The 26,491-nt window shown below is 37.2% G+C and overlaps 1 protein-coding gene and 1 pseudogene across 3 annotated transcripts in view; both read left to right on the top strand.

Annotated features, from left to right (window-relative positions):
- The window catches only part of CTNNA3 (catenin alpha 3), a 2,095,157-nt gene that overhangs the window by 1,837,555 nt on the left and 231,111 nt on the right, over positions 1–26,491 (top strand). The window lies entirely within an intron of this gene.
- LOC136313161 (monocarboxylate transporter 2 pseudogene) lies at positions 386–3,031 on the top strand (annotated as a pseudogene).

Below are 26,491 nucleotides of genomic sequence, written 5' to 3'. Positions count from 1 at the left end.
TATAAAAAATGGTCAAAAGCAAAAAAAAAAAAGTCAAAAGCAAATTTTAACACTGAAAAACATTTCTACAAATTATTAAACTTCGGTCTATAACAGATTCAGGTACAATAGATCCAGACATATTTGTTTCTAGTTTTTACTTTTCTTTATACTGTTAAAATATACATGAAAAGAATATACTGTTATTAAAATATTCTTAATTTTTACTGTTTTACTTTGGATCACTCCACATAGATGTGTTTTCTATTTTTGGAAATCTAGCTTAATTTTAACTACTTTTTTCACAGTCTATCCTTTACAATTAATACCTCTACCACCAGTAAGTATATCTCTATTTTCTAGTACTTTCCCAAGTGATTTCTAAATTTAACGTGTACTGACTGTCATGGCCAGCATTCTGGTTATTCCTAATTTAGTACCTTTGAAGAAAGTTTCTGCTATCTTAATATTTGTCACATTTAGTAGATTATCTTTGAATGGTACTTATTTTTCGTTCTTATTGCGCAGTGGTGACATAGTTTGTTGCCAATTATGTAAATATTAATTTGTCATGATTATATAAACAAACATAACCATAGATACAATATGACTTTTATGTTCTAGGTTACCAGGAGTAGCAGAAGTATTGATTTATAAGACTTCTTAAATTTTCTGATGAAAATGCAATCACATCATTGTACCTACGTAGGACCATTTAATCTGTATGTTTCTGTGCTAGTATGTACTTTATTTTTATCTCTTGTTAGATGCATGATTAAGGTATGTCTTATGATTGAACCTAATTAAATGTGTGTGTGTGTGTGTGTGTAAAGTGACTGATGAATTGCTTAACACTTTTAATTGTATTATAGCTCAATTTAGAAATTGAGAATTATTCTTCCAAATACTTTCATGATCAATGATAAAATAAAATCTGTAATTATAAATTATACAAAATATGATAAACAGTGAAATCCCTCCTAGCAAAAGCTTTAGGACACAGCAAAAACTGTACTCCAAGGAGTAATTAGAAAATTATTGTTAAGAATAATTCAGAAACATTTTTTTAAATAAATACAATTAAAAATAAAAGAAATAAACTTTAAGTCAAATAATTTTGTAAATGAAAAACAGAGGTAGAGGGTATATACAACCAGAAATCAGAATTTGCTGTAGAGGGTGCTCAGCAGCCATGCCTCCTTTCCCCCTGGCTGAGTTCTTCTCCCTCTTCTTTCACCACCTGAGGCTGTGAGGGTGAGGACAGGGCAGGAAACAGAATTAAATATTTAATTCCATTCACCCGGTAACAGTGAAGCAAACTGTCCTAGAGAGGAGCAGAGAGCTGCAGTGCCCACCCTGTGCCAGAAACCAGATTATCCAGAGTCTGTTTCCCCTCTCTTCCTCTGTATTGCCTTCAAATATCACAATTCAAGGAATAGTGGCTGGGCTTGACAATATCACATATAAACCAAAGTCTGTTCAAGTAGGAATCTGTCAACAGTTGACTTAAATTTTAAATAGAAGAGTAGAAATACCACCGCCCACAGGTGATCCCCCACCACAGATGGCCACCTACTACATCCACCTCCTGATGGAAAAGGGAGCTGGGTAGTAGTTGAATGTATTTTATCTCCATTGGATTTTTATTCACATTCCTCAAAGAAATTCACCAAATATTTGATACTGTCTACAGTGAAATAGCATGGATGTCATCCATTTTGCTGGCTGTTATGTGCACAAGTCTCATGAGCTCATGAGTAGTGTTTTGGTTAATAAATATGGTAGCCAGTCAGTGATGGTACAAGATTTAATATGCTGTGCAGGAATGGTTACAGCTTCATATAATACTAGTATAATATAGCTTCACCTTACTGTAGGGTTCATTGGAGGTTTATGTCTGTATTTCAACCTGCAACCCCTTTAACAATCATTGGCAAATACTTCTATAATGAATGACCCATAGAAAATGGACTCGCCATGGCAGGACGTCTTTTTTTATTAAGTAGATTACTACATTTCAATTAGTTCATTTTTAATACCTAATAGCTAGAAATGAAGCTTCTTTATCTTAGAAGGTATACTGTTGAATGCTTCTGTGGTTGGGTTCCTCATGAGAACTGTTGGACCCAAACAATCTACTAAGTCTAAAAATAAGATTGGCGTGGAGCACATGATTCAGGTATAAAGAAAAGCCATTAGAAGAAATCAGTATGGGAAAAATAATTATATATTTTGATTTCTCCCTTTTCAAGTGTAAGGGATTTCTGATATACTTATTTGGAAATGTCATTATGTGTCCAGGATTTTGGCCTTCATTATATATTTGACTCCATATGCTAAAAACAAGGAAATTGATGATGAGTATTCTGCAGCCTTCCTACTGTCTGTATAGTTTTTATTGATGTGTTTGAGAGGCCTTCTGTAGAATTAATTGCAAACTCCAAACTTGTTTTACCTCAAATCCATGCTTCTTCAGCTTTGCAGTTATGTTCATCAGAGTGTGTCTTCTCTTATGCACATTGATGGAAGACTGCAGAAGCCTCTTGCTTTATATTAATTTTTTTGGACTTGGATTTGGGAGTATTAGCAGTGCCCTTTTTGAAACTCTTCTAGACCATGTTAGTACTGAAAGATTGTCCACTGCTATGAGAATTGTCACAGTTGTGGAATGTCGTCCAGTTGTTCTTGGACCTCCTTTTGCTAGTAAATTAGTGACTGAGACTGGAGAATATATATATTCTCCACATACATATACAATATTACATAAAGAAAATGGTATTATATATATGCATGTGTATATGTATACACACACACACACATACATACATACATACATATAAGTATATGACCTGAAGAGCTATTGTGTCTTTATCAAATGTGCGGCTCCTCATGGGCAATGTTATAAACTATTTTATTGCTTGCAAAGAAGAAGAAATTGCAGAAGCCTGAGTCTAGAGAATCTGAACCCTTAAACAAATCTAAACAATATGATGTTAATGTCAAAAGTACGAAAGCATAGAATAATCCCTCAGAAAGAGAAACTAATATATAGCAAGAATTACATCAATGATTTCAGGGTTTATGACTCCCTTAGGGGTACTTTACTTTCAAAATATTGAAAAGAATTTTGGTTGAAGTAAAGCTTCATAATGAAGGATGATGATGAGATTATTTTTCTCAATGGCAGATATTAAATGTTTTCTTTTTAAAATTTATTTGGTGGGCCCTGGCCGGTTGGCTCAGTGGTAGAGTGTCGGCCTGGCGTGCAGAAGTCCCGGGTTCGATTCCCGGCCAGGGCACATAGGAGAAGCGCCCATCTGCTTCTCCACCCCCCCCCTCCTTCCTCTCTGTCTCTCTCTTCCCCTCCCGCAGCCGAGGCTCCACTGGAGCAAAGATGGCCCGGGCGCTGGGGGTGGCTCCTTGGCCTCTGCCCCAGGCACTAGAGTGACTCTGGTCGCAACAGAGCAATGCCCCGGAGGGGCAGAGCGTTGCCCCCTGGTGGGCGTGCCGGGTGGATCCTGGTCGGGTGCATGCAGGAGTCTGACTGTCTATCCCCGTTTCCAGCTTCAGAAAAATACAAAAAAAGAAAAAAATAATAAAATAAAATTTATTTGGGAAGTTAAGTTTTGAGATTATGCAAATAACAAATCCATGCAATTGCTTTATTTCTATACATGACTCTGGTTGTGATTAAAATAATTTTAAAGTCTTCCAGTGATGTCTAGTCTTGATTTTACAGATCTGAATTCCAATTTCTGGTATGAGTAGTTAGAAGAAATATATTTAATATTTTGTTTCATATTAAAATATGCAATTAAATTTAAAAAAATTAATTTCTTCTTGCAGTATCTAGAGAAAAAAGACAAATAAGTTTAGAAAGAATATTAAAACCATACTATTTTTCTTTTACTTAAAACATCAAGGCCCTGGCCGGTTGGCTCAGCGGTAGAGCCTCGGCCTAGAGTGTGGAGGACCCGGGTTTGATTCCCAGCCAGGGCACACAGGAGAAGCGCCCATTTGCTTCTCCACCCCTCCGCCGCGCCTTCCTCTCTGTCTCTCTCTCTTCCTCCCGCAGCCAAGGCTCCATCGGAGCAAAGATGGCCCGGGCGCTGGGGATGGCTCTGTGGCCTCTGCCCCAGGCGCTGGAGTGGCTCTGGTCGCAACATGGTTGGGTGATGCCCAGGATGAGCAGAGCATCGCCCCCTGGTGGGCAGAGTGTCGCCCTATGGTGGGTGTGCCCGGTGGATCCCGGTCGGGCGCATGCGGGAGTCTGTCTGACTGTCTCTCCCCGTTTCCAGCTTCAGAAAAATGCAAAAAAAAAAAAGTCAAAAAAACAAAAAACAAAAAACAAAACAAAAAAAACATCAATAAATAATAAAGAAGTATAATATATCTGTATGCTACTGTAAATGTGGATTTTTAAAGATGACAACATGGGTGAAAATGAGATGATCTTAATTTAAAAATGCAACTAATAGATGTAAACAAAATTTGCATATATAAAACAAAGTAAAAGAAATAAACTTACTATAAGGTTTTAATATTAAAGACAGTGTGGTATTGTCTTAGAGAGACATATGAATCAATTAAACACTATTGAGAATCCAGAGATAAATCTACACAATTTATTTTTGACAAAAGTGCCAAGACAATATAATGAAAGGTGTTTTTATTTATTTATTTTTATTAATTTTAAGGGATGACATTGATCAATCAGGGTAAATAGGTTCAGAGAAAACATCTTCAGATTATTTTGACATTTGATTATGTTGCATACCCCTCACTCAAAGTCAAATTGTCTACTCTCACCTTCTATCTGGTTTTCTTTGTGCCCCTCCCCTAACCCCACCTCATAACTCTCTTTCCTCCTCCTCCCCGGAAACCACCACACTCTTGTCCATCCCTGAGTCTCATTTTTATGTCCCACCTACGTATGGAATCATATAGTTCTTAGTTTCTTGTGATTTACTTATTTCACTCAGTATAATCTTATCAAGGTCCATCCATGTGGTTGTATATGATTTGATGTCATCATTTCTTATGACCGAGTAGTATTACATAGTATATATGTACCATATCTTCTTTATCCAATTGTCTCTTGAAGGGTTTTTGGTTGTTTCCACGTCTAGAACACTGTGAACAATGCTGCAATGAACATGGGGCTGCATGTGCCTTTACGTACCAGTGTGTTTGAGTTTTGGGGGTATATTCCTAGTGGAGGGATTGTTGGATCATATGGTGGTTCTATTTTTGATTTTTTGAGGAAACACCAATATTTTCTTCCATAATGGTTGTACTATTTTATATTCCCACAAACAGTGAATGAGGGTTCCTTTTTCTCCACAGCCTCTCGAACACTTATTATTCCCTGTCTTGTTGATAATAGCTCATCTAACAGGTGTGAGGTGGTATCTCATTGTAGTTTTGATTTGCATTTCTTTACTAGCTAATGAAGAGCATCTTTTATACATCTGTTAGCCATTTGTATTTCTTCCTGGTAGAAGTGCCTGTTCATGTCCTCTTCCCACTTTTTTATTGGATTGTTTGCTTGTTTGTTGTTGAGTTTTATGAGTTCTTTGTATATTTTGGATATTAGGCCCTTATCTGTGCTGTTGTTTGAAAACATCAACTCCCATTTAGTTGGCTGTCTATTTTGTTGTCAGTTTCTCTTTCTGTGCAAAAACTTCTTAGTCTGATGTGGTCCCGTTCATTTATTTTTGCCTTTACTGCCCTTGCCTTTGGAGTCAAATTCATAAAGTACTCTTTATAACCTAGGTTCATGAGTTTAGTATTTATGTTTTCTTCTATGTAATTTATTGTTTCAGGTCATATATTTAGGTCTTTGATCCATTTTGAATTAATTTTAGTACAAGGGGAAAAACTGTAGTCGAGTTTTGTTCTTTTGCATGTGGCTTTTCAGTTTTCCCAGTACCATTTGTTGAAGAGGCTTTCTTTTCTCCATTGTGTATTGTTGGCCCCTTTATCAAAAATTATTTGACCATATATATGGTTTTATTTCTGGACTTTCTATTCTGTTCCATTGGTCTGAGTGTCTATTTTTCTGCCAATACCATCCTGTTTTGATTATTGTGGCGGTATAATATAATGTGAAGTCAGATATTGTAATGCCCCCAGCTTCATTCTTTTTCCTTAGAATTGCTCTGGCTATTCGAGGTTTTTTATACTTCCATATAAACCTGATGATTTTTTGTTCCATTTCTTTAAAAAAAAATGACATTGAAATTTTGATGGGAATTGCATTAAATTTTTATATTGCTTTGGATAATATAGTCATTTGACTATATTTAGTCTTCCTGTCCAAGAACAAGGAATATTTTTCCATTTCAACTATCAAGGAGGTTTTTGATAGTTGTTTCTATTTCCTCCCTGCTTATAGGTCTGTTTAGGCTTTCTGCTTCTTCATGACTCAATCTAGAAAGATTGTATTGTTCTATAAATTTATCCATTTCTTCTAGATTGTAAATTTAGTGGCACACAGTTTTTCATAGTATTCTACAGTAATTCTTTACATATCTATGCTATCTGTGGTGATTTCTCCTCTTTCATTTTGGATTTTGTTTATATGAGTCACTTCTCTTTTTTCCATTGTGAATTTTGACAAGGGTTTGTCAATTTTGTTAATCTTTTCAAAGATCCAGCTCCTTGTTTTATTAATTTTTTCTATTATTTTTTTGTTTTCTATTTTGTTTATTTCTGCTCTGATTCTTATTATTTTCTTTCTCCTGCTGGTTTTGGGTTGTCTTTGTTCTTATTTTTTAGTTCCTTAAAATGTAAAGTTAAGTGGTTTACTTGGGCTTTCTCTTGTTTGTTCATATAGGCCTGTAGTGATAGAAATTTTCCTCTTATTACTGCTTTTGCTGCATCCCAGAGATTCTGATATGTCTCTATTGTTATTTTCGTTTGTCTCTATGTATCTTTTGATCTCTACTTTTATTTCTTATTTACCCACTCATTTTTTAGAAGTATGTAGTTTAGTTTCCACATTTTTGTGAGTTTGTTTACCTCTTTTTTGCAGTTGAATTCTAGTTTTAAGCCTTTATGATCAGAGAATATGGTTGGTATAATTTCATCTTTCTGAATTTGTTGATGTTAGTTTTGTGGCCCAACATATGGTCAATTTTTGAGAATGTTCTATGTACACTAGAGAAAAATATACTCTGGAACTTTGGGATAAAATGTCCTATAGATGTCTATCATATACAATGTTCTAGTGTTTCATTTAAGGCCAATATTTCTCTATTGATTTTCTGTTTCGATGAATGATCTAAAGCCATCAGTGGTGTATTGAGGTCTCCAAGTATGATTGTATTTTTGTCAGTTTTTATTTTTAGGTCAATCAGTAGCTATCTTATATATTTTGGTGCTCCTTGGTTTGGTGCATATATATTAAGAAGTGTTATGTCTTCTTGATTCATTGTCCCCTTTATCATTATGAAATGACTATTTTTGTCTCTGATTACCTTAGCTGTCTTATAGTCAACATTGTTAGATATGAGTATTGCTACACCTGCTTTTTTTTGGATGTTATTTGCTTGGAGTATTGTTTTCCAACCTTTCACTTTGATTTTGTTTTTATTCTTGTATGTTAGTTGTGTTTCTTAGCATACAGTTGGATTTTCTTTTTTGATCCATTCTATTACTCTGTTTCTTTTTATTGGTGAGTTCAATCCATTTACGTTTAGTGTAATTATTGACATTTGAGGGTTTCCTATTGCCATTTTATATATTGCTTTCTGATAGTTTTGTATCTTGTTTTTTTATCATTTGTTTGTTTGTTTTTTGGTTGTAATCCATACTTCTTTCCTCTGTTATGTCTTTTTTAAGCCATGTGTTTCTGTGTTGCTTTTTTCAGGGGTGGTTACCATTTAGTAATATCATGTTCATTGTAGTACATTATCTCATGAGTGCTCTTTACTCCATCCTTTTTTGCTACTGTTAATCTTTGTTCTCTCCTCTTTTTTGTTTTTGTTGTCACAGATTAATCTTGTTTTATTGTGATCTTGATGGAGCTTTTACTTGTAGTTTTGTTTTGTTTTGTTCTTTGTATCTGGTCAAAAAACCTCCTTTAGTATTTTCTGAAGCAGAGGTTTTCTGGTGATAAATTTTCTCATTTTTTCTGTATCTTTGAATGTTTTTATTTCTCCTTCATATTTGAAGGATGGCTTCAATTGGTATAATGTTCCTGGCTGGAAATTCCTCTTATTCAGTACTTTATATATTGGGTTCACTCTCTTATATCTCCTAGAGTTTCATTGAAAATCTGTTGATAATCTAATGGGCCTTCCTTTATATGTTGTATTCTTCTTTTCCCTGGCTACCTTGAGAATTTTTTTTTGTCATTGGTGTGTGCCAATTTCATTATGATGTGCCTTTGAGTAGGTTTGTTAGGATTAAGATAACTTGGTGTTCTGTTTGCTTCTTGAATTTTAGTTCTTTAGTTCTTTCCACAGGCTTGGGAAGTTCTCATCTATTATTTGTTTGAATATGTTCTCCATTCCATCTTCTCTCTCTTCTCCTTCTGACATATCCATTATTCTTATGTTGCTCTTTCTGATGGAGTCAGACAATTCCTGTAGTGCTTTCTCATTTTTTTTTAATTTGTGAGTCTCTCTCCTCTTCTTTCTGTAGTGCCTCTAGTTGCCTGTCTTCTATGTCACTAATTCTCTCCTCTATCTAGCCTTTTCCATTGGCTAAGCTTGTTACCTCGTTTTCAGTTCACGTATTGAGTTTTTCATCTCTGTTTGATTTGTTTTAATAGTTTCAGTTTCCTTGGTGATATATTCTTTCTGTTCATTGAATTGTTTTTTGAGCTCCCTAACTTGCCTTTCTGTGCTTTCTTGTATATCCATGAGTATTTTTAAGACTTAAAATTTAAATTCTCTGTCATTTATCTCCAAGGTTTCCAAGCTATTGAAACTTTATTCTGTAGATTTTTCCTCATCTATTTGAACTATATCTCTGTCTTTTTTATTTATGATATTTGATTTTTTTTCCTTAGTGGTGTTTGAGAGTAGTATTGATAATAATAATAATAAGAGTTGATTAAAAAAAAGAAAAAAGTTTTGAGAAAATGCAGTGAAAAACTGAAAATTCAATTATGCTAAGTGGAACTAAAATTCATATAATGAAAAGCCTGAGTTTGGAGGTATTGACAAAGAGGCAAAAAAGGAGGCAAGAATCCATAAAATGCCACAAAGGAAAAATTTGGATCAAGAATATAATTGTTTGTTTGTAAATGATGGTTGAATGAGAAAATAGTGTAAGAGAAGAGAAGGAAAATAGAAAGAGAAAAAAGAAAAAATATAGTGAAAAATGAAAATTCTATTGTATTGAGTGAAACAAAAGCTACATAGAATGGAGAGCCAGAGTTGGGGGAAATGCTAAAGTGATAAAAAGTGAAGTAAAAAGCACACAAAATGCCACACACAAAAAAAAAGTTGAATCCAGAATGAAATAATTTGTTTTGTGGGTGAGATTCAAATGAGAGAAAAAGTGAAAAAAAAAAATGAAGAAACAAAAAACAAAGAGGGGGAGAGAGAGAAAAAAATTGAGTTAAGTTTTTTTGGATGTAACACTTGTAAAAGAAAAGGAATGGAAAATGTAACACCTGGGTAATAAAGTTCAAAATGAAAAGAAAAGAATAAATAAAAAGAGGATTAAATGACCAAGATGGAAGATTAAAAAAAAAATACAAGAAAAACGGAAAAATTTATAAAGACTATAGATTTTTTCTGGTTTTGTGCGGTTATCATCTTCCTTTTTTTTTTTCTCTCTCATTTTGGCTGGGTGTGCTGTACCCCAGGTTCTGCCCCTGAGGCAGTCTTAGACAGAGATTTGTAGTTGATGTGTCGTTATGGTGATGACATAAACTAGGCCTCGGTCTTGTTGGTAGGCAGGGCTTGTCAGCATTTGCAGGCTCTGACAATGGGAGAGTCCATTTTCTCTGAGCCTCTTTCTAAATCTGTGATGGCAAACCTTTTTATAAAAATCACCCACTTTTGCAGTGCTGGTCCACCTGGTCCATCCCGCCCACTAGTGGGCATTCCAGCTTTCATGGTGGGCCAATCGTGGCACCATTTGTTTGCTCCACTACTGCTCACTCTGAAAGCTGAAATGCCCATTAGTGGGTGGGAGGGACCAGGTTGAGCAGCACTGCAAAAGTTGGCAGTTTTTATAAAAAGGTTTGCCATCATGGTTCTAAATCACTCCTTTCTGAACCAGCAGACTGGTGATCAAGCTGTGTAGTTGCCCCAGCCACTGCCTGGAAAGCGAGAGGCTCTAAGAGCTGCCAAATCCCCCTTCTTTTCCTGCTCAAAGCACGGTTCTGGGTAAAGCTTTGCCAGCCAGAGCTGCCAGCATAATCAGGCAGGTCTGGGAGCCGATTGCTTTTCAGGTGTCTTTCTACGAGCCTCCCGGCATGTCTAGTATGCCTCAGCACTCCACAGGTCTACTCTCCCCAGGCTTTTAATACTTTGTAATCTGTATCAACTGGGCAGGAAGATGCCCCAATCAGTGCCTGCAGTGCAAGCAGTCCTTGCAGGGCCAAGTCCCTCCACCACGTTCATTCAAAGCACAGCTCTGTGTATGAAAGCTTTGTCAACCAGAGCCGCTAGCTCAAGTAAGCAGGGGAGTGAGCTGATTTATGGTTCTAGTTAAATTTGCCTCAGCGCTCTGTGGGTCTTCTCTCCACAGGCTTCTCCCTTGTTGGGAAGCCTACAGCCCAGCCCGCTCAACTTCTGCAGTGTTTTCTGAGGTCTGTTCTGTAAGACTGTACTTTTTAATCTGTATTGGCTGGCTTGAAGTTGCCCCAGCCATTGCCTGATGAGCAAGAGGCCCAGGGAACTATCAAGTCCCTCCTCTGGGTCCCCTTAAATCGCAGGCCTGGGAAAGAAGGCTTTGTCAGCCAGAGCCACCAGCGTAAACCCACCAGGCAGTGACTGTGGATTAGGCTCCTTTCAGCACTCAGTGGATCTTCTCTCCAGAGGTTGTCCATGCGCCCTTCCCCCCACCACTTTCTCAGTTCTCTTTCCTGGGAATGTGCTGTGTTCACCTGTATGGCTGGCAGAGATGCTGCGCCTGTAGGAAAGCTGGCTCTCCATGAAACAGCACCCTGCCTTTGGTGCACCAGGATTATACAGAGACTCTGGTCCCAGCATATGCAGAGGGCCACTGCTGACAGTCTCTGACCCAACCCCTCCCTCTGGGAATGTGGGCACCCATGCTGGAGGCACCAGGTGGATCCACTTGCACACTGCCTGTGCTTGCCGACCGGGATATCAGGAGTAAACAAGGCAACTGCTCGCTCACCTCTGCTGGGGTCTGCGACTGGTGTTAGCTCCACATGGGCTGAGTCATGGGCACATTCTCTCCTCAGCTTGAACGTCTCTGCCCTAGCCCATGTTTTTCCACACCCCCAGCCCTCCCTTCCTCTCAGTTCCAAGTGAAAACAGCCCTTGCTCAGGTCAGTGAGGAAAGTGGAATATTCCATTCTCTGTCTTATTTCCTTCATAGTGGATTATATAATCGGCTACCTTTTCGGCCAATCATACCTTTGTTTGATGTGTGTGTATTTCAGATGCCCCTGTGATTATTTTTCTGTCTCTAGTTGTTGAATTTGTTGAAATTTCAGGGAAAGGTTTTGGGAGCACCCCTCATGGCACCATTTCTCTGATGTCACTCCATTTTGTTTTTTTTCTCCAATAAATGGTACTAGGATAATTAGTTGTATGTACATATGAAAATAAATAATTTCAGATTCTTACCTTACTTCCTATGAATTTAAAAGAGAATATAAACCTAAATGTAAGATCTAAAATTATAAAATGTGGAAGAAAATAGAGAGAGATTTCAAAATGGTGTTTTATGCACAGATTTCTTAGTTAATATTCCAAAATTATAAGCCATAAAGAAAAGAATAAACTGGACTTTATTCAAAAGAACTTTTATGTTTTGGAAGACATCATAAAAAAATGACAAGACAAAATCTTAGAGAAAATACTTTCATATCATATATCTGATAAAGAAGTTGTATTGAGAAAAAGTAAAGAACTCATAATTAATAAGACAAATAATTCAATATAAAAATTGTCAAATGCTTTAACAGGCATTTTATGAACAAAGGATGAAGCATCCTTTTGTTTTTTGTTGTTGTTTTTTATTTTTTACAGAGACAGAGAGTCAGAGAGAGATAGACAGGGACAGACAGACAGGAACGGAGAGATGAGAAGCATCGATCATTAGTTTTTTGTTGCACATTGTGACACCTTAGTTGTTCATTGATTGCTTTCTCATATGTGCCTTGACCGCAGGCCTTCAGCAGACCGAGTAACCCCTTGTTCGAGCCAGCGACCTTGGGTCCACGCTGGTGAGCTTTTACTCAAACAAGATGTGCCCACGCTCAAGTTGGCGACCTCGAGGTCTTGAACCTGGGTCCTCAGCATCCCAGTCCGACGCTCTATCCACTGCGCCACCGCTTGGTCAGGCTGAAGCATCCATTTGAAAAGGATGCTAAACATTATAAATTACTAGAGAAATGAAAATTAAAATAATAATAATAAAAGGCCATTACTCACCCAGGTAAATGGCTATAATCTAAAAGACAGTAATACCAAATGTTTGGGGAAGAATCAGAGAAACTAGACTCTCATACATTACTGTTTGAATGTAAAATTGTAAAGCTACTTTGAATAGCAATTTAACAGTTTCTTAAAAAGTTAAATATCAACTTATCATAAACCCTTCAATTCCACTCCTAGATACTTATTCAAGAGAGATGAAAACATATGTCAACACAAAGGCCTATACACAAATGTACATAGTAGCCTTATCTGTAATAGTTGAAACTGGGAGCAAATCAAATATCTATTAATTGGGATATGAATAACAATGTGGTATACTAAAGCAATGGACTACTATTCAGCAATAAAAGAATAGAATTTGAATATATATTTCAACATGGATTAACCTCAAAAACATGCTAAAAGAAAGAAGCCAGACATCAAATACTAAAAATTGTATGATTATATTTATATAACATATTTAGAAGAAGAAAAATTTATAGAGAAAGAAAGCAGATCAGTGTTTATCTGGATCTGGGACTGAATGTTGACATTGATTACAAATGGGCTTGATGGAATTTTGTGGAGTGATGGAAATGTTTTAAAACCAGATTGTGGTTGTACTTGTACAAATTTATGAATATGGTCTAAATAATTGTACATGTCTAACGGTGAACTTTATGGTATAAAATTATACCTTATTAAAGGTGTTAAAAATAAGTTTATGCTACCTTTACACATGGAATACTACTTAGGCATAAAAAAGGAGAAAATATTACCTTTTGTGACAGCAAGGATGGACCTGGAGAGCATTATGCTAAGTGAAATAAGCCAGTGAGAGAAAGGCAAGTAACATATGATTTCACTTGTATGTGGAATTTGATGAACAAAATGAACTAACAAGCAAAATAGAGCGAGACTCATAGACAAAGAGCAGGCTGTCATCTGTTGAAGGAGTGGGAGGTGCAAGTGAGAAGGGTGGAGGAATTGAGCAAAAAGGACAAAAGAGAGAGAGAGAGGGAGAAACTCATGGACAGGGACCACAGTGTGGTGATTGCCAGGTGTGGAAGGAGGTGAGGGAGGGAAGGTATAGACGTGACAAATGGTGATGGATGGAGACTTAACTTGGGAGGGTTGAACACAATAAAGTACAGAAGATGTGTTGTAGAATTGTGCCCTATAGGCCCTGGCTGGTTAGCTCAGTCAGGTAGAGCATTGTCCCAAAACATCAAAGTTGTTGCTTCAGTCCCCAGTCAGGGTACATACAGGAAGCAACCAATGAATGCACAGTTAAGTGGAACAAATGAATGCTTCTCTCTCTGAGTTTCTCCCTGAAACCTGTGTTATTTTGTTAACCAGTGTCACCCCAAAATATTCAATTAAAAGATAAGCTTATATTTTCAGAAATTAGATAAAAAAAATATGTAATCATAATAAAGTAAGAAGACTGAACTAATACAGATGAATGGAACTAAAAACTTTGTAAAAGATCAGTATATATGCAATTGTGCCAACACCATTAAGATAAACTATGTTATAAATTAGAGTATGATAATTAATGTTCTTCTAGTATTAACCCAAGAAGATTTATAAATGATGAAGAAGATTAAAAAAATTTTAACAGAGTTTGAAAAAAAAATCAAAATTTTATAATTACAAATAAATACAAGGGCCTGATATTTTTATGGCATATATTTTTTAATACTAGGTAAATTGAATTTTCTATTGCTGTTAAAATGCAACTATGAGAATAGAATACAATCAATGCAATAAATTTTATAGATAATTGTAACAATAATAATCCAGTAAAGGCCTGACCTGTGGTGGCACAGTGGATAAAGCGTCGACCTGGAAATGATGAGGTCGCCAGTTCGAAACCCTGGGCTTGCCTGGTCAAGGCACATATGGGAGTTGATGCTTCCTGCTCCTCCCTCCTTCCTCTCTCTATCTCTCTTCCTTTCTCTCTCCTTTCTAAAATAAATAAATAAAATAAAAATTAAATTAAAAAAAATAATCCAGTAAAAATGTATAAAAATGGAAATCTGTTCTTATGACTAAAAATGCCAAAGTACATCAAATGCAACAGTTAAATAAAATGTTACTTTTGATTAAGTATACTTTATTTCAAAAGTTTAGGAAAGGTTATATATGAAGAAATACTAATTAATAGTATAATTTTAAAAAATAAATTAAAGAAAACATGTGATTACATAAATGAAATATTTTTATTCAGTAATGACAGTTGCTGCTCCTGATTTATCTGACTTCAGCTATTTTAGAATATCCTAGAAAGGCCAGTATTTTAAATTTTACTAAGACTTAGATATAGATCTTATATTTAGAGCTGAGATATAAGAAAAAGCCACTTAGTGAGTGAGTTTAGCTGATAATCCTGCATCCATGCTTCATTTTGACTCTGTATTTCTCTTCCTATCTATAAATAAGCTGCAACACTCATGAAAAAAATAAAACAGTGAAGAGAGACAAACTCAGATGGTTCTAGAGGCTCATCCCTTTCCTGTTTCAATAGCTTAGCAATATGTGACTCCAGAGATCCAAGTTAGCACAATAAGAAAAACCAGCAAAGAGCCTTTGAGACCCCGAGATTACCTCTTTTATACAAGACCATTTCCTCCGCAAAGAAATGTCCATTTTCATGTAGTCATTTGAGAACCCTTGCTCTATTTTTTAGCTCAATAATAAAGAGAGGCATTTGGGGCTGAGGGCCTCTTTCCTGGAGCCCCTGCAGTGGTGTGTTCAGTGCAGCTACACCTGCCCAGCCAAAGCAGAACTCTCTGTGACCCAATGACACCTTCATGATCATGTCTGTTCTCGGCTGCTTCCCTATCTCTTAAGTTTTTTTCTATTTTACCCTACTTATCCACCTTTATGTGGTGTGGTGCAAATGTATTCCCCTTTGTGCAGAAAATGGCCTTTTGAACAAGAAATCAAATACTAGAGCTGTAGAACAGAACTGAACAGATGTTAAATTTTGAACAGTGTATGGATATGCTACAGGGAGAAGGTGAAAATGCTATTCTATTCCTGGTATCATATAGTAAATACTGAGAAGGAGAGAGGTTCTCAGTTATAAATGAGGAAGATATCTATATACTGAAATGGGTTTTCACAAGGATATATTAATAAGTGGAAAAAGCAAGAAAAAGAACAGTGGTATATAGCTATCTTCTGTATAAGAAGTGGAAAGGTGGTACACATACACACTTCTTGCATTTCTATAAAAAATACTGAAAAAATGAACTACCAAATAGAGATACTAAAAGTGTCTGTGTGAGTGTGTATGTGTGTACGGGGGAGGGAGACTGAGAGTGTCAACACTGCTGGTGAGATTTTCCTGTGTATTTTGTTTCACTGATAAATTCTTTGAATAATGGCCCTATGAAAAAGTTAATTAAAAGCTAACCAACCAATGGTACAAACATTTTCTTTCAGAAACAATGTTCTAGGCTGAAAAAAAACAAAGGAATAATTAAATTCCTAATATTTTCAGAATTTAGTAATGTATTTGAACATGTTTATTTGGAAACAAAAACATTTTAAAAAACAATAAATATATCTCACATCAAGTTTTATGATTGACTGAAAAAATGTTTTTTCTAAATTACCATGGAAATAAGACATACACATTAGTGTTTTAAAAAATTTCTTGGCCCTGGGCATGTTGCTCAGAAGATAAAGCATTGGCCAGGCATAGAAACATCTCACATCTGATTCCCAGTCAGGGCACACAAGAGAAGCCATCATCTGCTTCTCTCCCCGTCTCTCTCCTTCTTCCTCTCCAGCAGCAGCCAGTGGCTCAATTGGATCGAATGTGGGTCCTAGGTGCTGAGGATAGCTCAGGGTCCAACATATCAGCTTCAGGTGCTGAGAATAGAGCAGCTGATTTGAGCATCAGCCCCAGCTGGAGGTTGCCAGGTGGATCCTGGTGGGGTGCTGTGAAAATCTGTCTATCTCCCTTCTTCTCACTTAAAAAAAGAAAAGAAAGAGAGAGTGTTTGGCCTAGTTGTCATAACTTTTATTTTGCTCTCTGTGCACAAACTTTAAGAACAGCATCTAGGAATGTTATATTTAAAAAAATAAGAAAAGAAATCAGCCTGACCAGGCAGTGGTGCAGTGGATAGAGCATCGGACTGGGATGCGGAGGACTTAGGTTCGAAACCCCGAGGTCGCCGGCTTGAGTGTGGGTTCATTTGGTTTGAGCAAGACTCACTAGCTTGAGCCCAAGGTCTTTCCCTGTCTTGGGCAAGGGTCACTCGGTCTGCTGTGGTCCCCCAGTCAAGGCACATATGAGAAAGCAATCAATGAACAACTAAGGAAACTAAGGAGCAGCCACGAAGAATTGATACTTCTCAACTCTCTTCCTTCCTGTCTGTCTGTCCCTATCTGTCCCTCTCTCTGTCGCTCTCTCTGTCTCTGTCACAGAAAAAAAAAATCACAGGAATACAATAAAATGAAGTCATGAAATAACAAAAATAATTTTTCATAAAAAATTTGTATTGCCTGGCCAGGTGGTGGTGCAGGAGATAGAATGTTGACCTGGGACACTGAGAACCCAGGTTCAAAACCCTAATGTCCCTGGCTTGAGCATGGGTTCACCAGATAGAATGTGAGGTCACCAGCTTGAGTGGGGGGTCATACACATGATCCCATGGTCATTGGCTTGAACAAGGGATTGCTGGCTCAGATAGAGTTCCCTGGTGAAGGCACATATGAGAAACAATCAGTGAATAACTAAAGTGATGCAACTATGAGTTGATGGTTCTTTCTGTGTGTTTCTCTGTCTTGCTAAAAAAAAAATTGTTTTATTAGTGTGCAGAATTATTTTGTATGTATTCAAATGTTTCCATGGTGGTAAAATAGTACAACCTTAAAACATACTGTGACATATTTTAAATTTGTTATTAAATAATTAACTTATAATTTACTTTAATTAGACACCTAAATCAAGATTATATTTGTACATTAGTACTGACATATGGTTTAAAGTTTGAATTCAGTCTATAGCAGTTGTATCATACATATTTTCAAAATTATATTAAAAGATGGAGGTGACAAAGGGAATGGAATAAGTGGGAAGAACAGGTCCTGGTGCCACCTGGGGTAAAGATATTATTTTGGTACTTAAGTTGGGGTGTCAGTAGTTAAGGCTTCCCTCTCCATCCTCAGTCCTCAGAACTTCTATTGAAATGTGTTTTTTTGTTTTGTTTTGTTTTGTTTTTGTATTTTTCTGAAGTTGGAAAAGGGGAGGCAGTCAGACAGACTCCTGCATGTGCCCGACCGGGATCCACCTGGCACGCCCACCAGGGGGCGATGCTCTGCCCATCTGGGGCGTCGCTCTGTTGCAACCAGAGCCATTCTAGAGCCTGAGGCAGAGGCCACAGAGCCATCCTCAGAGCCCAGGCCAACTTTGCTCCAATGGAGCCTTGGCTGGGGGAGGGGAAGAGAGAGACAGAGAGGAAGAAGAGGGGGAGGGGTGGAGAAGCAGATGGGCTCCTGTGTGCCCTGGCCGGGAATCAAATCCGGGACTCCTGCACGCCAGGCTGACACTCTACCACTGAGCTACCCAGCCAGGGCCCTATTGAAATGTTTTAAAGGAATTAGAGGAAATAAAGAAGCATAATAAAGCCATTTCATTTGTCTTTGTTTAAGTTATTGTAGCTGTTTAAATTAAATTTGATTTGTAGTAGCTTTAGACATTTTAGTTTTGCCTAGTTAATTGTAAGTAGAAACAAGATTGTGACAACTACTGTGGCTAATAGACATAGGGATGATATATTTAATTACTGATTTGAAAAGTGACAGTTTTACTTCATCTGTCCCATAAATCATTTTCCTGAGACTCATTTCAACTTTTCAGAAAGAAACTTAAAAGTATTATGAACCTGTTAGCTCTCTGAACAAAATAGAAAATATGGCTTTAATAAAAGATGTATAACCCTCTCCTTATTTCAGTAGCTATTGCTTGATATTTTCATATCGTGCTTTTAAAACACTGAAATAACTCCATATTTTTTAAACTATCAGCAATGAATATATATTCTAATTTTCAGGATAGTAGATTTCTGTTAAATGATTCATATATATTTACAACTGAGTTTCATAATAATGAGTGTTATTTACTATTAGGAAAAATATAAGCACTGATGTATTAAAATATTTTCCAAATAAAAATACACAAAATTTAATAACATATTATTAGAAATTTAGATGGTTTAATTGCTTAACTGGCTTACTATTCTTGTGGTAGAGACAGTAGTCAAAAATACTTGAGGCAATTTTTTTTTTTTTGTATTTCTCTGAAGCTGGAAACGGGGAGAGACAGACAGACTCCCGCATGCGCCCGACCGGGATCCACCCGGCACGCCCACCAGGGGCGACGCTCTGCCCCTCCGGGGCGTAGCTCTGCCGCGACCAGAGCCACTCTAGCGCCTGGGGCAGAGGCCAAGGAGCCATCCCCAGCGCCCGGGCCATCTTTGCTCCAATGGAGCCTTGGCTGTGGGAGGGGAAGCGCTTCCCCTATGTGCCCTGGCCGGGAATCGAACCCCGGGTCCCCCGCACGCCAGGCTGACGCTCTACCGCTGAGCCAACCGGCCAGGGCCACTTGAGGCAATTTATTGAGTGTCATCACCTTCTTAAAACTTTTTTTTGTAACATTCCCTTCTCTGCAAGTCACTTTTTCTTTTCATGTACTTGCTTTATTTATTATTTTTACATATTTCTCTTTTTTTCTAAATGATTTTTGTTAGTAGTATCTATAGAAGTAGAATTGAAATGGGGAGCATAGTACAAAAAGAGCAAGTGTTACAATGTTGTCAGATCCTTAATCCTCATAATGTCTTTGATACTATCACAGTGTCTTAGAAAGAGTTCCATTTTGGAGTCAGACAGGTCTTGTATAAATCCTAGCTCAAAACTGGCTCTACCAGTTTTAAGCAAAATAGCATAGGATAAATTCTCTGACCTTCAGTGTCTTGTGAGTCTGTAATATAGAGAGAATGCTAGTAATGACTGGTAAATAATAGAGAATCAACAGATTTTTTTTCTTTTGGTCACTCTTCCCAAAAGTTTAATAAACAGATACTTGTCCACTCTCAGATTGTGTAAATATTAAATTTGTTAAACCAAGCACAGTACTACTAAGTAAGAACTGACAGGCTTTGGTAGGAAAAACTAAGTATTTATACAGTTGTATGAATAAGATATTCATTGTACTCTACTATTAAAAAATAATTTATTGCCTGGCCAGGCAGCGACGCAGTGGATAGAGCATCGGACTGTGATGCGGAGGACCCAGGTTTGAAACCTCAGGTCACCGCCTTGAGTGCAGGCTAACCGGCTTGAGCGTGAGGTCATTGGCTTGAGCATGGGATCACAGATGTGACCCCATGGTCACTAGCTTGAGCCCTAAGGTCGCTGGCTTGAGCAAGAGGTTACTCACTCTGCTGTAGACCCCTCAGTTCAGGCACATATGAGAAAGCAATCAGTGAACATCTAAGGTGCTGCAACAAAGAATTGGTGCTTCCCATCTCTCTCCGCTCCTATCTCTCTGCCCCTCTCTCTGACTCTCTTTCTCTGTCTCTGTCAAAAAAAAAAAATTAAAAAATAATAATTTCCTACCTGACCAGGCAGTGGTGCAGTGGAGAGAGCTTTGACCTGAACAGTGAGAACCCGCATTCAAAACCCCATGGTTGCCAGCTTGAAGGTGGGCTTACTGCCTTGAGCACAGGCTCACCAACTTAAGTGTGGGATCATAGACATGACCCCATGGTCTCTAGTTAGAGCCTGAAGGTTGCTGGCTTGAGCAAGGGCTGAAGTCCACTGATCAAGGCTCATATGAGAAAGCAATCAGTGAACAACTAAGATGCCGCAACTAAGAATGGATGTTTCTCATCTCTCTCCTTTCCTGTCTGTTTGTCCTGTCTGTCCCTCTCTCTCTCTCTCTTACTCAATAATAATAATAATAATAATGTTAATAATAATTTACTTTCTTTGTTGTAGTTCATATATATCTGAAAGAAGTCACAGGATAACTTAAATAACATTGTAGAAAACCCTTTCAAGAGACAGCATTTTGTATGTTTAAAAAATCCTGTTAATTCACTCACTAAATGTTAGACATTGTTTTAGCTAATGAAATATTGAGTTGTGATAATTAAACTCACTGAAACATAGAAGATATAAGCAATGATTTTACATTTTTATTTATAATAATAGATGAAACTCTTTTTTTCTTTTTGTATTTTTCTGAAATGAGAAGCAGGGAGGCAGAGACACAGACTCTCACATGTGCCCGACTGCAATCCACCTGGCATGCACACCAGGGGCCGATGCTCTGCTCATCTGGTGCATTGTGCTGCTGCGACCAAAGCTATCCTCAGCTCCTGAGGTGGAGGCCATGGAGTGTCTGGGCCAGCTTTGCTCCAATGGAGCCTTGGCTGCAGGATGGAAAGAGAGAGATAGAGAGGAAGGAGAGGGTGAAGAGTGAAGAAGCAGATAGGTGCTTCTCCTGTGTGCCCTGGCCGGGAATCGAACCTGGGTCTTCCACACACAGGGCCAACGCTCTACTGCTGAGGCAACCTGCCAGGCCGACAATTATTATTTTTTTTTTAAAGTTCAACTTTAGGTCAACCCTTCTAATGTTTCACATTATTTTTTTTGGAAATTTTATCACTATAAGTAAATGTTCCCAATTGTTTCATAATCAATACATTTGGAATGCTAGAAAAAAAAAACACAAATTTTGTTCTTTATTTAACTATACCTATTCCTTAAAATCTTAGGGTATGTGTGTTTGAGTCAAACTAGGTTTAGTTTGTTTTAGAGTTGAAATTTTCCTCATAACTGACCATTATCTTTGTCTCTGATATTAGCAATTATGTGTTGATTTCACACATTTTAACTATATCTTAAACTGTCTGGGGGCATTTTTTTTTAAATTCTCAAATTCTAGGGTATCATCTCTATGCTGTTTTTTGTATTAATTGAAGTACTCTCTAGTGTAAATTTATAATCTCATGTGTTCATAAAGTTTTAAATATTAAACTAATTACCATTAAGCAAACTATACAAGTAAAAGCTTCCTCTTAAAATTTTCTATGTAAATGATCTTAGATTATCATCTACCCTAAACCCTGCTTCTCCTTCTCCTCAACCACCATCAACAACAGCAACAACTCTAGATTCCCTTAAAAAATAAAAGAACCATAAAAAATATGACTTAAATGAAGAAAAATGTTATTTAGTCTGGTCAGTTAGCTCAGTTAAAATGTCATCTTGTAACACCTAGGTCAGGGGTCGGGAACCTATGGCTCGCGAGCCAGATGTGGCTCTTTTGTTGGCTGAATCTGGCTTGCAGACAAATCTTTAATAAAAATAATAATAACGTTAAAAATATATTGGCCCTGGCCGGTTGGCTCAGTGGTAGAGAGTCGGCCTGGCGTGCGGAAGTCCAGGGTTCGATTCCCAGCCATGGCACACAGGAGAAATACCCTTCTGCTTCTCCACCCCTCCCCCTCTTCTTCCTCTCTGTCTCTCTCTTCCCCTCCTGCAGCTGAGGCTCCATTGGAGCAAAGATGGCCCGGGCGCTGGGGATGGCTCCTTGGCCTCTGCCCCAGGCGCTAGAGTGGCTCTGGTCGCAACAGAGCGACGCCCCGGATGGGCAGAGCATCGCCCCCTGGTGGGCGTGCTGGGTGGATCCCGGTCTGGCGCATGTGGGAGTCTGTCTGACTGTCTCTCCCCGTTCCGGCTTCAGAAAAATACAGAAAAAAAATATATATAAAACATTCTGATGTATTACAATCCATTCATTTCCTACTGCTCATGTTCATGGTTGCGGGTGGCTGGAGCCAATCACAGCTGTCCTCCGGGACAACACCAAATTTTTATTGGATAATGTTTAACATACAAGGGTCGTTGTATGGCTTTCACAGAATTACATTTTAAAATATATGACATTCATGGCTCTCTCAGCCAAAAAGGTTCCCTATCCCTGACCTAGGTAGTGGTTTAAATTTTCAGTCAGGGCACATACTGAAAGTGACTAGTGAATTCACAACTAAGTGGAATAACAAATGAATGCTTCTCTCTCTCTCTCTCTCTCTCTCTGTCATTCTAAAACCAATCAATTAAATAAAAGAGAGAGAAGATACTCTCCATCAACTATTTAATAGATTGAAAAGTCAAATTTTACTTTTATTACAACCGATTGCTTTAAAAAACCAATTAACATTTTTATTTATTTATTTTTATTAAGTAGTGAGAGGTGGAGAGAAAGAGACACTACCCCAAGAGCCTCCACTGGGATCTGGTCAGCAAGCCCCTTATGGGGCGGTGCTCTGCCCATCTAGTATCACTGCTCTGTTGCTGGCAACCTAGCTATTTTAGCACCTGAGAGGAGGCCATCGAACAATCCTCAGGCTCAGGACCAAGTCGCTGGAAGCATTTGAGCCATGGCTGCAGGAGGGGAAGAAAGATAGGGGAGAAGGATGGTGGAAAAGCAGATCGTTGCTTCCCCTGACTGGGAATCAAACCCAGGACTTCTACACACCTGGCCAATGCTCTACCTCTGAGCCAACTGGCTAGGGCAAATTAACACTTTCTTACATAGGAGTTAAAGAAAAAATGAGCTAGTCAAATATCTGTTTTAATCATTCAGTGTGTAGTTTACAGGGTAAGACAGAATGTTCCTAAATGGCTATTACCAGTAAACAATGGGTCATTTTATTGATAGAAAAGGACACATATCTGAAGATAAATGGAGCCCTCAATGCTTACTGGGCCTAGGGCTCAGGCTTAAATCATTAAAAAGAGTAATTTATACAAATGTCACTTTTCATGGGGCTCATTGTATTATAGAATACCGGGAGACTGAATTTTTATTTTTATTTCTCTGCTTTGCTCTTGAGTTGTTCACACCCTTACAATATATCTAAAAAATGAAATTTTTTTCTCTGAGTTCATTGTCCCTTGCCATACTTCTCTGGAAAAAAAATTGGAAGAAAAAAGGGATTTAACTAAATAAAGTTATACTTTCTCTAGCTCTCTGCTTTTGTAAAAATTTGAATATTGAGGAGTAACAAATAGAATCTCAGTCAGAGAACTTCTAAAGTCTCTTCGCCTGGCAGTGAGTTAGCTGAAATATTGTTCTGTCTCCTTCACATAAAAGAAGTGACTGCTTAAAACTTCAGCTTCTCCCAAAGGTCTTCTCCCAAAAGCATTGTTAACACCCTGCACACCCATCATGCAACTGCAAGATCCTTGTATTCAGTAGTAAGGCTACTTTCAAACCACAAAAACCTCTATGTGGCAACATGCCCTTTCCGTCTTTCTGGTTCCTCACCAAATTACTAGGGAAGATGACAGCAGGAAGAAGACAGACAAAGTCTGTTTCCTGGAGTTTGATTCAGGATATTCCATCACAGTCTGATCCAAACATCTCGGGGATTTGAGACCTGGCCCTGCTGCCTCTTAGTTCTATGCAGAGCTATGCTAGTTTGCAGTGTCTGCCATGACCTTGCATAATCGCATTGAAAGGAACAATCAGGCTCCTCGATTATATTCGAGAAATATTGTAATTTAAATGTGTTGAAGAGGGGGAGGGGCCTCTCATCCTCAAAATTTAAAAATGACGTATAAATGTCTGATTCGTGGATCATACACCTGAAACTAATGTAATATTTTATGCTGATTATTCTTTAATTTAAAAAGACTGACTTGTAAAACCTGGAAAACTCAAGAGTTGGGAAAACTCTGAACTCTCATAGCCAATTTTCTTTTAACTTATTAGCAATTTATTATTATTAATAATAACTCAAACTATGAGTACTGTAGTCAAAAAAAGACCTTTCATTTAACAGAGAAAAGTCTAAGTCAGTGCATATTGTAAGCCGTTCATATGAGATATGAGTGGCTCTGAGGAGCTGGAACAGAATGCCAGCAAGGTATAAATGGTATCAGGGGTAGTCTTGCCTATAAATATTTTCAGATTTATAGCCTTTGGTCTGAAGAATATATTGTGTGAGGAAATACAGTGTGAATAAATGGAAATTGTACTCCGCTGAAGTAAGAAAGGGAAAAATAGTTTTATTTCTTGCCCAACATTTCTGCATCATGTTATCTCGAAGTGTGCAACCATAAATCTGAGATGAATCTCAGGAAATGGTGTAAAAGATTTCATTGTTAATCTATCAGATTTTAGAAGTCCCTTTATTCAGTTAGTAGAAGAAAATCACAGTTCAGGGAAGAGTATGACCAGAAAACCTGGGGGTGGGGTGGGGATGAAGAACTTATGCTTTCCTGGTCATTTCGTGCCGAAATTTGAAACTGTAAAGAAATTATGATTAACATGAAGATAAACTTTAAATTACTTTTTTAGAGAGAATAATATGAAAAGACCCAGATGTCTGACTGTTGTGCATCAGTCCTGGAAATAAGGCTTTTCATTATTAAATGAGAAAAATGCATAAAGAATAATAAATAAGCCTACGATTGTTTTCTCTGCCTTAACAAAAAATTAACCACATAGAAACAACTTTTCTTCAGCCATTATGCATTGTAGCAACCATTGTATTACTGATCAAAGGTATTCACTGTTTAAAGGTGATTATCTTACCTGTAAAATAAAAATTATTATTTCATAATGTGGCTTAGGCTCTCAGGACATTCAGATAATATAGGAAAAAATGAATTGTCAGGTTTCTGATACATAACTGTTGCTCAATAAATTGTAACTAAAATTATTATTATAGATCTGACTAACATTTGACACTATTGCTTTTAAAACTATAAATTTGAAGCAAATATATATACACATACATATATATGCATATACATAAATGTGATTTCTTTCATATATTAAGACTATGTAGGATTTTTTTCATCTTGGGGATATTTTGTCCTTTACTTGGGTTCAACAATTGTTGCTATTTTACTTTGCATTTTCTTTTTCTGTTTAGATATTTAGATATAATTTATTCCTTTCTATACATATATGCACAATTTTTGCTAACTATGCTTCTCATAAGAATAAAATAATGTCCAAATTTACCTCACTTTTATTATCACACTTAAGGAATTTAATGTTATATTATTTACTATATGGCCCATATTTAAATTTCTCTATATATCCTTTTTAGTTTACTTTTTTAAACCTTTCTAATTTCCTGCCCACGCCACTCCAGGGAGCGGGGGAAATATTTATGCATTGTACTTGGTTATGGTGTCTCTTTGTTTTTGCTTTCTTTGATCTGAACAGTCAGTCCTCCCTCCACTATTTTTTTTTCTTGTCTCTCTCATGGCATTTTTTTTGAAGATTCTAAGCAGAGAGCTTGTTAAATATCACACATTTTGGATTATCCTTATTGTTTACTTGTGATTAGATTCACACTAAATATGTTTTGCAAATATATGATAGAGGTGATATTGTATCTTCATTGAATTGCATCAGAAAACATCAAAGCAATGGTGTGATGAAAAACTGATGGTTAAAATCTCAGGAATATTTTGAGCTAGTTTTAGTTAAACAAAGTTATTATTAAAAATCAAATTATATTATTTACAATGAAATAAAGAGAGACAGGAATATAAAGCTACTCTTGTATGTGCCTTGACCGGGAAATCAAATTGGCAACCTCTGTTCTCCTGGACAACACTCCAACCCACCTAGCTATCTGTTCAGGGTTTAACTTTTATTGATTTTTTAACAAGACAGAGAGAGGAAGGGAGAGAGAGGGGAGGGGGAAGGGAAGCATTTGTTGTTTCACTAGGTAGTGGATTTTTGGGTTGCTTCCCTTGTGTACCCTGACCAGGGATTAAACCCTCAACCTTGTTTTGGGACAACGCTCTTAACCAACTTAATTAACCGACAAGAACCAAAATAATGTATATTAAGCAAAGGTAATACATACTATAAATCT

This window comes from Saccopteryx bilineata, chromosome 9 (genome assembly GCF_036850765.1).
Source record: "Saccopteryx bilineata isolate mSacBil1 chromosome 9, mSacBil1_pri_phased_curated, whole genome shotgun sequence".
In the NCBI taxonomy this organism is placed as follows: Eukaryota; Metazoa; Chordata; class Mammalia; order Chiroptera; family Emballonuridae; genus Saccopteryx; species Saccopteryx bilineata.
The sequence above is the reverse complement of the archived record's forward strand: the minus strand, read 5'-3'. Positions and strand labels throughout refer to the sequence as shown.